Below are 12,624 nucleotides of genomic sequence, written 5' to 3'. Positions count from 1 at the left end.
TCTGTAAGGAAAAGTGACTGAGCACACCTTCTCAGAGGATGGGACCCCCAAGTCCCCTTTCACTATCCCTCCTGCCCCATCACAATCACAGCCAGGCCCCCTCCCTCACAACCTCTCCTCCTTGTCATTTCAGTCTGCAGCCTATTGAAGGATGCCTGTGATATCGATATCTTCATCACCAAGGAGGCCCATATGGGCCCCTGGAGAACGGGGAGCTCAAAGGGCAGCTGAGAACCGGGCCCTAATTTGGGCCCGGAAAACGAACGAGATAGTGGCCCGCAAGGAGCCCCAGGTTTTACAGCCCCGCCTGTTCCCTGCCCTGGGGGAGCCCAACCCAGGCGGGAGCAGGCCGGGGCTGCCTCGCCCCCTGCCCAGGAAACAGGGCCCCCTCCAACCTCTCCTCCTGGGCAGGAGGACGGAGGAGGAGAAGAACATCATTGATGGAGGCGGGGCCAGGGCCAGGGCCGGGCCACAAAAAAGGGAGGTGGCGTGAGCAGGGACCTCTCCAGGCCCTCCTGGCGGGGAGGGAAGCATTCCCCCTCCCCCTCCCCTTGCTGATGGGGTTTTGCCCCATCAGCAAGATATTGGCCTTTTTCCAACCCTGGAACATTTTATGAGCTCAGTGCTTCTCCATGCTGGGAACGAGGCCGGGGTGCCCTGTCAAGGGGAAATTTCTCAATGTGAGGAGATGGTTTGAGGATGAGCCATACTCTCCCAGCCTCAGGGAAAGGCCATGGAAAAGCTCCCTAAGGAATAGGAGGGTCTAACCCCCCCCCCCTTCAGCCCTGGATGGAGTTGGGCAGGGCACACACTCTCTGTCTCAGAGGAAGGCCATGGCCAAGCTCTGTAAGGAAAAGTGACTGAGCACACCCTCTCAGAGGATGGGACCCCCAAGCCCCCTTTCACTATCTCTCCTGCCCCATCACAATCACAGCCAGGTCCCCTCCCTCACAACCTCTCCTCCTTGTCATTTCAGTCTGCAGCCTATTGAAGGATGCCTGTGATATCGATATCTTCATCACCAAGGAGGCCCATATGGGCCCCTGGAGAACGGGGAGCTCAAAGGGCAGCTGAGAACCAGGCCCTATTTGGGCCCGGAAAACAAACGAGGTAGTGGCCCGCAAGGAGCCCCAGGTTTTACAGCCCCGCCTGTTCCCTGCCCTGGGGGAGCCCAACCCAGGCGGGAGCAGGCCGGGGCTGCCTCGCCCCCTGCCCAGGAAACAGGGCCCCCTCCAGCCTCTCCTCCTGGGCAGGAGGAGGAAGGCACCAGAGAATATAGTAGATGTAGGCGGGGCCAGGACCAGGGCCGGGCCACAAAAATGGAGGCGGCGTGAGCAGGGACCTCTCTGGGCCCTCCTGGTGGGGAGGGAGGCCGAAGAGGGGGCACTGCCGGTCCTCTCCCTCCCCGCCCCCGAGGCCCCTCCTCCCCGCCCAACCAACAACTGGGGCCCGGAGGCACGCTCCCTGCTCCCGGCAGTCCACCAGCCCACCGCCACTCCCACCCCGCCCTGGACCCCGCCGATGACCCCGTCCAGCCAATTCTAGTAAGTAAGTACGCATGCGCAGCATTCCCCCTCCCCCTCCCCTTGCTGATGGGGTTTCCTTTTTTCACATGCAATGGGAGGGACCTTGGGTTGCTGTAGGTTTTTTTCAGGCCATGTTCCAGAAGCATTCTCTCCTGACGTTTCGCCCACATCTATGGCAGGCCTCCTCAGAGGTTGTGAGGTCTGTCAGAAACTAGGAAAACCTGGTTTATGTATCTGTGGAATGTCCAGGGTGGGAGAAAGAACTTGTGTTTCTTGGAGGCAAGTGTGAATGTAGCAATTGGCCACCTTGATTAGCATTTAATGACCTAGCAGTTTTCAAGGTCTGGCTTCTTAATGCCTCAGGGAATCTTTTGTTGAGAGGTGATTAGTTGGCCCCAGGGCCATAGCCAGAAAAAAATTCGGGGGGGGGGGGGGTTAAAATGGGGGGGTGAAACCTGCCCCCTAGCTCACGCTGAAGCAAAGAGCACAGCAGGGGGCAGAGCAGCCTTCAATAGCCTGCAGCTCCGTCCCTGTCAACCACCTCCACCAAGTCTGGCCTCCTTAATGAGAGCATTCAACCCCCCCCCCTCCAACTTGGTTGCTTCGCTACATGGGCTATTGCTGCAGGTAACGACAGTGTGAATAAATCAATATTTGCTTGAGATAGTGCTTGCAGTTCTGGAGGGACTCTTAATTTTTTGCGTATCATAGACTTAGCATGGGAATTTGGTTAACCGGTTAAAATTCATGAGTAAACCAGGGGTTTTTTAACCTGAAAATGTTTGGGGGGGGGGGGTTGGCCTTGGTTGTTTGTCTGGAATTCCTCTGTTTTTCAGTGTTGTTCTTTATGTACTGTTATGATTTTAGAGTTTTTTAAAATACTGGTAGCCAGATTGTGTTTGTTTTCATGGTTTCTTCTTCCTTTCTGTTGAAATTGTCCACATGCTTGTGGATTTCAATTTAAAAGCAGAAGTCGGGGGGGGGGGGGGGGACTATAGTGTGAAAAAAATGAACACATTCCTATGCACACTGCACAGATTTCATTTTGTAGGGTGAAAAAACATGAACAAACAATCTTTAAAATGAAGAACAATTTTTGTTGTCTCTTCAAGTCATTTCAGACTTAGTGCAATCCTAAGCCTAAAGTTTAGGACAGGGAGTGGATAAATGACCTCGGAGGGCCCCTGCTCTAAACAGATTTTGCAATGCAGAATCTTCCCAATAAAGGTGTAACAAACTGTGCCTCTCCAGATTTGCTTCCAAATCAAGAAAATGCATGTAACTCTCTTCCATCTCTTAAGCATACAGATGACATAAGGAGAGACATTGGTCGGTAATTCTTGGCGTTGGAGGCATCTTTACCAAGTTTAAAAATGGCAATAACCTCAGTTTTCCTCCATCGTGTGGGAATCTGTTTCTGTGCCAAGCATTGATTGTAAACGGCTGCTTCCACTGTTTAACACTATTGAGATATCGCAATCTAACATCCCCAGACTGCATAAATGGAAAAGTATCCATCAGTACTGGACAAACAGGAACCAAGGTTAGATTCATTGGAACTGTATAGGGGCAGCCCCCCTATAGTAAAATTGACAATGCACATTGAAGGATTGGGCCCAGCCTCCAAGAAGTTCCTTTGCCAAGAGTCATTGCCTCATGTAAGCCGCCTCGAGTCCCCGTTGGGGGAGATGGTGGCGGGGTATAAATAAAGATTATTATTGTTGTTGTTGTTATTATTATTATTATTATTATTATTATGTGCTGACAATATATTCATCTTTTACATCCATCACAAAGTCAGTATTACTTTTTTTTCAATCAGGAGAAACAACAATATCCGAAAATCAAGAGATCCCTTGCCCTGCCTAAAGCCCCTTACCTTAAAGGAGATTGACACCTGTTTAAAATAATAATAATAATAATAATAATAATAATAATTAATTAATAATAAATAATAATAATAACACCTTATTTATATTCCGCCCCAAGGGGACTCAAGGCAGGTCTCAGTATACATGGACAGGGCAAAGACAGACAGAACAAAAAGGAGGCATGTTGTGTTGTGTTGACTCTGGCTTTTTGGTGCCTTTGGGAGTTAGGCTCAAATCCAGCCACAGGGAGGTGCTGTCGCTCCATCCTCTATGACAAAGAGCCATCAGGACTTCCTCTTTCCTCCTTCCTCCTGGTACCTGGCATTTTCTGATATTTTTACTTTATGGTGTTGTAAAACCACTTTTTTCATGGGATCTTATGGTTCTGTCCCAAACCCCAAAGGATGCAAGAGAAAGTGATCAAAGCTAAAACCATTGCTTTCCATGGGATCCATGCCTGCTCCAGGTGATTTATTGCTGTTTGGTGTTTGTTTTGGCAATGAGTGTTTGCCACTTGGTTCTTTTGTCTGTAAACCACCCTAAGTCCCTTTGGAGAGATAGGGCCGTGTATAAATAACATATTATTGTTGTTGTTGTTGTTATTGCTGGGCCCTGGTCCGAGTTCCCTCCTTTCAGGAGATATTGGCCTTTTTCCAACCCTGGAACATTTTATGAGCTCAGTGCTTCTCCATGCTAGGAAAGAGGCCGGGGTGCCCTGTCAAGGGGAAATTTCTCAATGTGAGGAGATGGTTAGAGGATGAGCCATACTCTCCCAGCCTCAGAGAAAGGCCATGGAAAAGTTTCCTAAGGAATAGGAGGGTCTAACCCCCCCCCCCCCCCTTCAGCCCTGGATGGAGTTGGGCAGGGCACACACTCTCTGTCTCAGAGGAAGGCCATGGCCAAGCTCTGTAAGGAAAAGTGACTGAGCACACCCTCTCAGAGGATGGGACCCCCAAGCCCCCTTTCACTATCCCTCCTGCCCCATCACAATCACAGCCAGGCCCCCTCCCTCACAACCTCTCCTCCTTGTCATTTCAGTCTGCAGCCTATTGAAGGATGCCTGTGATATCGATATCTTCATCACCAAGGAGGCCCATATGGGCCCCTGGAGAACGGTGAGCTCAAAGGGCAGCTGAGAACCGGGCCCTAATTTGGGCCCGGAAAACGAACGAGGTAGTGGCCCGCAAGGAGCCCCAGGTTTTACAGCCCCGCCTGTTCCCTGCCCTGGGGGAGCCCAACCCAGGCGGGAGCAGGCCGGGGCTGCCTCGCCCCCTGCCCAGGAAACAGGGGCCCCTCCAGCCCCTCCTCCTGTGCAGGAAGAGGGAGAGAGGAGAAGAACATCATTGATGGAGGCGAGGCCAGGGCCAGGGCCGGGCCACAAAAAAGGGAGGCGGCGTGAGCAGGGACCTCTCTGGGCCCTCCTGGTGGGGAGGGAGGCCGAGGAGGGGGCACTGCCGGTCCTCCTCCTCCCCGCCCCCGAGGCCCCTCCTCTTCGCCCAACCAACAACTGGGGCCCGGAGGCACGATCCCTGCTCCCGGCAATCCACCAGCCCACCGCCACTCCCACCCTGCCCTGGACCCCGACGATGACCCCGTCCAGCCTCTTCTGGTAAGTAAGTACGCATGCGCAGCATTCCCCCTCCCCTTGCTGATGGGGTTTCCTTTTTCACATGCAATGGGAGGGACCTTGGGCTGCTGTAGGTTTTTTTCAGGCCATTTTCCAGAAGCATTCTCTCCTGACGTTTCACCCACAGGGATAAAGATCGAAAACAAAGTAAAATACCTGGGAATAACGATTGCACAAAGTAATACGCAATTATTAAAAAACAATTACGAGTACCTCTGGAATAAAATCCATAAAGATTTGGAGAGATGGAAATATGAAAATATATCATGGTTAGGCAGGATTGCAATACTGAAAATGAACATTCTTCCAAAACTCTTATTTCTCTTTCAAACACTACCGATAATCAGGAATGACCACCTATTTAAAAAATGGAACAAAGAAATTACAAAATTTGTATGGAAAAATGGCCAACCAAGAATAAATTTCAGAGTGCTTACGGGTGATAGGAAAAGTGGAGGCCTGGGCCTTCCAAACTTTAAACTTTATTGTGAGGCATGTAATTTGGTTGGAATTAAGGAATGGGCCATCTTAAAAAAACAAGAATCTACTAACATTGGAAGGGCATGATTTGAGAACGGGTTGGCATGGCTACCTTTGGCATGACAAAAGGAAAGTGGAAAAAAATTTTAGCAACCATTTTATAAGGACAGCACTTATCAAAAATTGGGGAAAATACAAATTAAGATTGTATAGTAAAACACCTCGGTGGATATCCCCAGTAGAAGCTAGACATAAGAAAAATTTAGGAGAGGAAAATTGGCTAACCTACAACCAATTTTTTTTTAAAAAAACGACAATGGAAGATTAAATTTAAAATCTCACGATGAAATAAAACTATTAAATGAAAATATAACCTGGTTACAGTACTTGCAGATTCAACAAGGTTTCAGAGAAGATAACAAAATAGGCTTTGCCCAAGAGGAGGGGCTATGGGAAACAGTTTTGCAAAAGGACAAAAAACTAATTAGAATCTTATACCAAAAACTCCTAACCTGGTCCACATAAGAAGAACAAATTAAGAATTGCCAAGTACAATGGGCTAAAGACATAGGGCATAGCATTTCTACAAATCAATGGGAGGAAACTTGGAATAAAAAATTAAAATATACGGCATCTAATGACCTAAAAGAAAATTGGCTTAAAATGTTATGCCGCTGGTATTATACTCCAGATAAACTTGCCAAATTTAATAAAGGGATAGCCAACCTTTGCTGGAAATGTAAGGAAGAAAAAGGGACCTTCATACATGCATGGTGGACTTGTAAGAGAATTAAAAAATTTTGGAAGGAAATACATATGATGACACAACAGATTCTAAAACCCAACTTCTCCTTAAAACCAGAAATTTATCTATTAGGGATTACGGATGAAAAGTTAAACGAAAATGAAGAGAAGATCCTCTTTCTACTCAGCACCGCAGTTAGATTACTACTCGCAAGACTTTGGAAACAAGATGAAATATCCAGTGCAGAAGATTGGATAATCAAAGTGTTTGACATTAGTGCAAATGGACTGTTTATCACAAAAATTGAACAAAACCCGAAGAAAAACAGACTGGTCAGGTTTCTCGGACTTCATCGAATCCAGAAAGATTCCACTTTTATTAGATTTGTCAAACTTATGAAAAAGAAAAATATGGAAGGTGATCCTAAGAAGAGTGTACAGAAGTTAATTGCAAACCAAAGTTATTTAAGTTCTCAGAAGACTTTGGGAAGTTCAATTTTAATCACTATGGGCACTGGTGGGGTTGAGGTCACGGTATTGGTGTATTATTTCTATCTTTTTTTTCTATGTTTCATTTTGTCTTCTGACTTTTGACTTTTGACTTCTGACTATTCACACTTGTTGTAAATATTAAAACTCACAATAAAATTTTAAAAAAAGAATCAAAAGGAAGATCAATAAAGAAAACAGATTGGAAACTATTTGACGAATACCCAACTAATGATTAAGAGAGGATTACAAAGAAAGGTGGCTACAATTGAAACTAAAGAAGAAAACTTTAAACTGACGAAGAAAACGGAGCAAATTTGATTATGAGCAGGAGAGAAGCCGAAGATATAGAAAAGAACTGAGATTTCTACTCCTACTTCACCAATTTATTTCCTGGCACACATGGAGAATTAGTTTGGGAAGTCAAGATGTTCCCTCCCTTTTCCATAACCCTACTCTCCCCTTTGGGTGTACCCCCTCCCCACATATAAGTCCCCGTTCCTTCCCCAACCATGAGCCTTTCCGACCCCCATAACCTCTCCCCCTCCCTATCATCTATATTTTAATCTGTAGAACCAGAAAAGCATTCAATAAAAATCTATATTTTAAAAAATGTATTTGACTGCAGCCAGATTGCTAACAGGAGCTTCATACAGGGAGAGATCCACTCCCATGTTGCGGCAGCTCCACTGGCTTCGGGTCTGTTTCCGGGCTAAATACAAAGTGCTGGTCATTACCTTGAAAGCCCTAAACAGCTCGGGTCCAGGCTATTTTACAGATTGCATCTCGTCTTACAAACCATCCCGGGCACTGCGGTCATCAGAAGAGGCCCTGCCCTTGGTCCCACCCCCATCCCAAGCACAGCTGGTGGGAACAAGAGGGCCTTCTCCGTGGTTACTCCCCACCTCTGGAACTCCCTCTCTAAAGAAATAAAGTTGGCCCCTTCCCTCCTCTCCTTTAATAAACAACTGAAGATCTACTTTTGCATACTAGCATATGGAGAGGAGGAGGATTAGATGGTTGAGAGATCATTGCCAAGCCTCTGGTTGAGAATTATTTTTATTTAGGCTTCACTTGTCCACACCAGCCCAACGATCACATAACCAGCCCGCACTGTTTGGTGAACCCTTGCTGGCTGTTGTACACTACTGTGGATGTCTTGTTTAGATCTATATTATTATAGAATTTTGTTTGACTATGTGTAATTTAATTTATTGATGTCAACTTTAAGTTACTGATGCTAGGTTTTCAATTTGATGTTAGGTTTTAATGCTATAATAGTGTCAACTGTCCTTTTTCTTTCTTCCTGACAGCCTGCAGGCACTCAAGTGAGACCACCTACCACTTGGGTGAGATGAGTTTGGCTGTGGCCTGGAACCGCGTGGACATTGCCAGCACTGAGCTATTCCGTGTGACATTCTCGGATGTGAGTCTACAGGGGAAGGGACAGGAAGAAATGAATACTCTCTCCCCCTCACCCCTTTACTGCCCTCTCTAATGACATCCTCAATCTCTCAAGTTCTAAGTGTTGTTGCCCTTCTTCTTCAGAGAGAAGCTTGTGAGGAAGATGGGCCAAGAGAGACTTGAAATAGCCTCTGCTTTGCGTAAAAACATATCATAAAAACAGTGTGAAAGGAGATGAATATTATACACTGGAGCTCCACACACAAGGCTTTACTCTGAGACAGAGATTTACCTCACACTGACTGAGTTCTCAACTGAGACAAACTAACACTAACAGGCTTCGGCCTACTCACTCTTTCAGGGCTTGACTTGTAATCAAAAACACCCAGTTAATATTTAATATTTCTGACCATGTTCACTGTTGTTGTAAATGAGAATTTTTGAAGTGAATGTATAAGGTTTAAAGAAAGTAGATATTGGGCTTGTTTGATTTAAAAAAATGGTTCAAAACTCGTTTCAGGTATAGGGGCCGCTGGTGGTTAAATTTGGAAATCAATTCCGATTTTCATAGAAAAAAAATGTTCAAAACGTTTTGAAACTTCCGAGACTTCCAAATTCCAAATAATGGTTTGAAAGTCTTATTTCCTGTTTCAATGAGTGGTCTTTACTTTGAATGTAGTTGTTTTACTCCAGAAAGGAGGGGAGCAAAGGGAGGAAATTCATCCACGCTGGTTTAAAATGCTTTCCAGACTCCAGGCAGAAGCGAGCAGAGAGGAGAGAGAGAAGAAATTCACCACTTTGTTTTAAAATGCTTGCCCAAACTCCAGATGGTCACCCAGCCTCAATAATAATAATAATAATAATAATAATAATAATAATCTGGAAAAGACCCTTTGGGCCATCTAGTCCAACCCCCTTCATTCTACCTTCATGCAGGGAATGCAGAATCAAAGCACCCCTGACAGATGGTCACCCAGTCTCAATAATAATAATAATAATACTAATAATAATAATAATAATAATAATGTACAGGGCTTGATGAATGCAAGGCTGGGGTAAAAATTGCTGGAAGAAACATTAACAACCTTAGATATGCAGATGACACCACTTTGATGGCCGAAAGCGAGGAAGAGCTGAGGAGCCTTCTAATCAAGGTGGAAGAAGAAAATGCAAAAGCTGGGTTGCAGTTAAACATTTCAAAAAACCAAAATTATAGCAACCAGACTGATTGATAACTGGCAAATAGAGGGAGAAAACGTGGAGGCTGTGACAGACTTTGTATTTCTAGGTGCAAAGATTATTGCAGATGCAGACTGCAGCCAGGAAATCAGAAGACGCTTACTTCTTGGGATGAGAGCAATGACCAATCTCAATAAAATAGTGAAGAGTAGAGACATCACACTGGCAACCAAGATCTGCATAATTAAAGCAATGGTATTCCCCATAGTCACTTACGGATGTGAGAGCTGGACCTTAGGGAAGGCTGCGCGAAGGAAGATAGATGCTTTTGAACTATGGTGCTGGAGGAAAGTTCTGAGAGTGCCTTGGACAGCGAGAAGATCCAACCATTCCATACTTCAAGAAATAAAACCCAACTGCTCATTGGAGGGAAGGATATTAGAGACAAAGTTGAAGTACTTTGGCCACATCATGAGAAGAAAGGAAAGCTTAGAGAAGAGAATGATGCTGGGGAAAATGGAAGGAGGAAGGAAGAGGGGCTGACTAAGGGCAAGATGGATGGATGGTATCCCAAAGGAGCTGGGGAGGTGACGGCAGACAGGGCACTCTGGCTTGGGATGGTCCATGAGGTCATGAAGAGTCAGAAGCGACTGAACAAATCAACAACAACAACAACTAATAATGATGATGATGATGATGATGATGATGATAATGATGATAATAATAATACAAGTTTTCACCCCCTGTCCCCGGAAGTTTAGGCAGACAGGAAGGCAGGTAGATCGCTATGATCAGAGGTCCTCCTCCCCGCTGCATCCTCCATGCCCAGTGCAGGCCAGTGTGAGGAAGGAGGCCAAAGGCGACCTTCGGGAGTGATGTGGCATAGGCCAGACCCAGGAAGGACGTAAGAAGCATGAGGAAGGAGATAGGAAGCAGTGACGGGCACACTCGCCAACCGCTTCACTCAGCCAGAGGCGGCTTCACCACGTCAGGGCAACTGGCTGAGGAGGCCTAGTGGCCGGGCAGTAGAGCATGGCCCCTGGATGCGCACTGCCAGGGCCTCTTCCTTCCCAATGCTGGGAGAGAGAGGCATCCCGGCATTGGCAAGCGCGTGGAGGAAAGAGGGCTGAGAGCGCACACCCAGGGGCTGGTGAAGCACTCAGAGGAGAGAGAGAGGAAATTCACCATTCTGTTTTAAAATGCTTGCCAGAAGCGAGGGGAGAGGAGAGAGAGAGAGAAGAAATTCATCCGCTTGAGCCAAGGCCAGGGACCAGTAGTGGGGAAACGCTGAATCATTTCCGACCCACTTATTGCTTCGGAGCAGAAATGGCAGAAAAAGCTTTGGAAGGGCAAAGGGACTTCCGATTACCTTAAAAACTTTGAAATTGCTTCAAAAAGCAAATCTTTCAGAATTTATTCCGAATTACAGAGATTCTGACCTGACCTGACCATATCTAGTATATGCTGAATCAGAATGCATTGGATAATGTCTGTATATGCCATGTGTACACTAACTATAAAACATAGAAATGTGTCAGAAATATTCAATATTAACTGGGTATTTTTTATTACAAAGTGTGAATCAAACACTGAAAGAGTTAGGCCGAAGCCTGTTAGAGTTAGTGGTCCAGAGCTGGCGTTGCTCTAAGGAGAGAGAGTAGGCCGAAGCCTGTTAGAGTTAGTTTTGCCTCAGTGAGGGAACTCGTCAGTCTTTTTGAGGAGGCATCTATATGAGAGTGAAGCCTACTGTGTGGAGCTCCAGTGTATAAAGCCTGCTATGTGTATAAAGCTACTATGTATTTGTTTATTCGTGTTGTGTTAACCTTGTTATTGTAAAAAGGGCAACTATATTTTTTACTATGAAGAAAAGCCGCCTTAGGAAGATAATTGGTCGGTGTCTTCAACAGACCTCCCAAAAGTAGGGCTGGGTGTAGAAGCCAGGAGTAGGGTAGAAGGGAACTGAAGAGATGGACAGGGTGAAATCAAGGGAAACCAAACTGTCTCTGTCCACTGTCAATTTTGAGTGTTTTATACATGCATGGTTATGACCATCAGTGTTCCTGTTTCTATATCAAACTGTTTCAAATTGGCAATTTGGTTTATTCTCCGTCATCCCACTTTTCCAGCTGATTTGAATTGTCCCAGCTTTCCCTTCCTCTTCCCACTTTTCACCTTTCTCATCAGCTTATTTCAATTGCTGCAGAAGTAGAGGAGGAAGGTGCAAACCCTTTCTAAATTTCTAATTTTTTGTGTATGTTTTAGTAGGATTTCATGTTATATCATGTTTATTTTAATTATCCTTGTTACAGGAAGACCCCTAACCCTGCCAGCCTGCACATCTGAACAACTGTAATGACTTTTGGGACTTCCGGTGAGGGCGAATGGCTGCTGGACGGACACCTTGAGGGCTCTCAGGGTGCCAGCCGAGCATGGTGACTGGGTAGAGCATGTAGCTCCCTCTCCCAGGCAGATCAACACCAGGGAGACAGCAAAACCCACAGGGCCGATGGTCAACCTCCCGATGGTCAATGAGACATCGCCCCCCAAGGATGGCGGCTCAACGACCCGGGAAGGAACCCACAGGGTACAGCGGACCACGGCAAGGCGATACGGGACTTGGATCTCGATTTACAGCAGACCAGCCCACATTTTAAAACAAGACGAAGAAGAGGAGAGAAAGCTCCCTATTACTATAATTTTAAAATAAAGAAAAAAATAGCCCCTTAGTCGGCAAAAACGGAGGACCTAGAGACTCCAGGAGGACACGTCCAGGAGGCTCTTGGATTGTGAAAGAGGGAAAAGGGTAAGAGAAAATTCCTTTTCACTAATTAAAAAAACCATATAACTAAATACAACAAAGAAAGTAATAATCATTGAAGATTCAAGTATATCCAAATATAACTGGAAAAAAAAGAGAGAAACAATTACTACATCAGGAAAGAGATAAATGGGGGAAACCCTAACGTTGGGAGACATCAGGGGAAGAATCCGCCATTAAGACTAAAAATACAGTGGAAACTGACCTTGAAGCGAAATTTGTTTTGGCTAGAACGAGGCTTCTCTATAAACAAATGGCTGAGTTGAGAGGAAAGATGGAGGAGACGGAAGTGCGGCAGAGAAGGGCAAAAGGAAGCCAAGAGAGCTAAGGGCGAGATTTCAAAGAGATCTCGCGAGAATACCCCCGCTCATGGTGGGATTTAAGACAAACGAAAAGAAGAAACTGTACAGCTAAGTAGAAGTTGAAGAGGAAATTCAATATGACGGAGTTTAAATGCCTAGTGAACAACATAAACGGCCTGAACTC

General features: G+C 45.8%; 1 long non-coding RNA gene across 2 annotated transcripts; it reads left to right on the top strand.

The window, feature by feature from the left end:
• Positions 1 to 1,300: 1,300 nt before the first annotated feature.
• Positions 1,301 to 12,053, top strand: LOC132778090 (uncharacterized). Of its 2 annotated transcripts, none has more exons than XR_010910152.1 (3): positions 1,301 to 1,725; positions 8,051 to 8,163; positions 11,630 to 12,053. It is a non-coding gene; the product is annotated as an uncharacterized lncRNA (long non-coding RNA). The 2 variants fall into 2 exon arrangements; XR_010910151.1 differs by lacking the exon at positions 1,301 to 1,725 and adding an exon at positions 4,861 to 5,006.
• The last annotated feature ends 571 nt before the right edge of the window (positions 12,054 to 12,624 follow it).

The sequence above is a fragment of the Anolis sagrei genome, chromosome 6 (genome assembly GCF_037176765.1).
Source record: "Anolis sagrei isolate rAnoSag1 chromosome 6, rAnoSag1.mat, whole genome shotgun sequence".
NCBI classification, from domain to species: domain Eukaryota; kingdom Metazoa; phylum Chordata; class Lepidosauria; order Squamata; family Dactyloidae; genus Anolis; species Anolis sagrei.
Note: the sequence above shows the minus strand (reverse complement) of the source record. Positions and strands in the feature narration are given on the sequence as shown.